The sequence below is a fragment of the Aegilops tauschii genome, chromosome 6 (assembly GCF_002575655.3).
Source record: "Aegilops tauschii subsp. strangulata cultivar AL8/78 chromosome 6, Aet v6.0, whole genome shotgun sequence".
Classification (NCBI taxonomy): Eukaryota; Viridiplantae; Streptophyta; class Magnoliopsida; order Poales; family Poaceae; genus Aegilops; species Aegilops tauschii.
In genome coordinates, this window is record NC_053040.3 from 156,846,451 (window position 1) to 156,849,493 (window position 3,043).

General features: G+C 44.1%; 1 pseudogene; it reads right to left on the minus strand.

The window, feature by feature from the left end:
* Positions 1-493: 493 nt before the first annotated feature.
* Positions 494-1,937, minus strand: LOC141025912 (F-box protein At5g07610-like; annotated as a pseudogene).
* Positions 1,938-3,043: the final 1,106 nt, after the last annotated feature.

Genomic DNA, 3,043 nt, shown 5'->3' on the forward strand with positions numbered 1-3,043 from the left:
CAAACCTGGAGACTTCGTTAATCTTAATATGATATGCTGGCTCAGTCTCTCGGAGGTGCTTATAGAGGTAGGGTATATGCGTGTGGATTTGTTTCTAGATGTGGCCTTGTTATTGCATACCTAATTGACTCAATCAAACATAAAAAGTAAAAAAAATACCCGCACAAATCTGTGCGTAAAATCAATGACATATGACTTAGATGTGCAATACCAAGGGCACATCTAGATATGCTTCAACAAAACCGTATAGAAAACATCGATAGGAGCCTCTAATTAGCGTATGAATAAGATGCTTTTGGAACCAGAAAAAATATGTAAAAGCTACAAAAGTAATATAGCTATAAGTACAGAGACTTAAAAATGAACGAGCCTTTATTAGGATGTTCAATTGGGTTTCAACAGAGGCTTTCCACATCCGTTTGAACTCTCATGTCGTATCCAGCAGGGTGTGTACAGAAATGACTCTCTTATGAACCGGTCGATCGACATAACTTCATAATAACTTGTCGGGTATATGTAGCCTAGATCTTGAACCTTTGAGACTTTCAAATGATAAGCTAGTGCCCTGTACAATGATACTTTCAGAAAGACAATCTCCTTATAAGGATGAAAACCGAGGATGCCCACACATCCGTGGTAACAATTGCCAACCACATCTTTCTGGTCAAGAATATCATCATTTTCGGAGTCCCATTCATACTCTTCTTCCAATAGCTCCTCCTTGCATGATGAGTTCAATATAGATTTCTTCTGCATTAGAAATTCCATGTAGCCAGCATGTTCATTATGCTCCTTATAATATTTGACACCCTCGTCAAAGTTAATATCTTGCAAGACCCATGAGCCAAGTACGGGTTCTTTATAATCTCGACGTTGTAGTATAGATTTAAGACAAATGTTATGTTTCAGTACCCAATTCGTGTGGCCATGAGCTACCTCAAGGACCCAAACCATAAGAAGACATGCAGTATGAAGAGATGCAAGATACACCCCTTTTTTCAACCGTCCTAGATGAAATCCCGAATTTCTGCATACTTCAGTGTCCATCGGCGACTTAATTAATCTATATGTACAATTTGACAAAGATATCCTACAAAAAGTATATTAATAAATACGCAAACAATAAATTTTATGAGCGACAATATTTTAATCATGAAGACATCGATATAATAAAATAGTATGATGCTTCAAGAGTGACTGCATACCTCATTGTAAATTCAGCTTCGCACAGCACGAAAAGATCACCCCGCCAGTATACGCCATATCGTTTTTTGTCCCAACTCCAATGTGGCCGTCGCATTTCGGCGACGGTGCCAACAGCCTTTCCTTCTCGAATAAAACCCCTCCCCTCCCAGCAACCTGACTTTGAGGAGAACACGTGCAGATCGAGCACAGACGAAGGCCATTCAGATTTCTCCATCACCTCTGAATTGTTGTCATGAAAACCTCTCATCACTCTTTTGTAACGTAGACGTGGGATTACAAACACCTCATAGTGGGGTGATAACGTTGGATCAAACACGAGGTAGTCTTCATAAGTGAAATCCGCATCTACGTCACATTGACGAACGCGGTGGCAAGGATTCCCATTGTCGAGTGGCAGGGTTAGCCACGTAGTCCTTGAATAAGAGGAGGCCATTGCAGTGATCTCGGATCAAACGGAGACCGGAGGATGGCAAGTAGTCGAATCTACCGGAGATTGAGGGCCCCGCCGGCGCCGAGGGACGGGAGAAAAATTCCGGCAAAGGGAGGTCGTTAAAATTGATGAAGATGCCGGCGACCGACAGCGGGAGGAGATCCGCACGTAGTAGGCAGTGGTCGTCAATGGTGCTCCGCAGGGCCTTGCAAACGCAGCGGCATGCGGCGAGGCTGCGCGGCGGAACAAACCGGAGGACATCGGCGAGCACGTCTTGAGGTAGCAGCCATGGCAGGTCCATCTGCGTGATCCCGGCTGTTGTCCTCTGCTTTGCGATTCTCTTCCTCGGTCACTGATGGTAAGCAGTTGATTGATCGGCGCGTGCTCTGCTCCGACATAGATATGCTGCAAGACTCGGACGACGTGCTGGAGCTGTACTCGGAATCCAAGGGTGGGAAAGATTGGGAATTCCTCCTATACGATGCTTATCGCGTCCAAGTCCTATACGACGCTTATGGGCGATCTGGTAAGAGAGGAATGCTTGCACATTCAGAGATGCCCTTACTGGTCAGGCCAACACACTTGCAGCAGCCATCAGAAGAGATGTGGAGCAACCTGCTCCTCCTCCCCGAAGAGACGCCAAGCTGGCCTAACTTTAATTTTCGGAAATGATAACTGCCGAACGTGCCGATTTTTGACGATTCGAGCCGAACGCCCTTTTCACCACTGGATCATTAGGCCCTTCCCAGTGCTCCATGGTTGACAGGTGCTAAGCATGCCACATAAGCGAAAAAATGACAAGGCACAACAATTAAGAAGGAGAGAGAGCATTTTGGTGACCCTAGGAAAAACCAAGGGGAAGCACTAGGCATCAGACTACTGAGGGCATGTACAATGGTGCTATTTTAGGAGTGCCATGTAGGATAAATGATGGGGTGGAGAAGAGAGAACTCATAAGAAAAATTTGTCATCTCTTAAATAAGAGATGATGACAAGAGATGATCTCTTAGCACAATATGTCTCACCATGTTTTTAGGAATAACTAGTTATTGAAGATAAGGCTAAGAGATGACCCATTGTAGACATTTTTTTTGTCATCTCTAAATTACATGCAAGACTTATGATAAGACTATCTTATCAACCATTATACATGGCCTGATATTTTGGTTCCATTAGACCACTCACAAGCCATCCGATCAAATGCATGTGCACCGTTCGATCCACTAGTAAATCACCTTGCTTGATGTGCTGGATTGTAGCTGTAATTGATTGCTTCCTAGTAATGTTGTCCGTGCATGGGCCCGGTTGTTGCGCCCTTTTTGCCGGGATGGGCTTGGTGGTAGTTAGTTTGGTAATTTATCAATCAGTGCTTCCAAAAGAATGCTTCCGAGATTCTAAAAAAAGCAA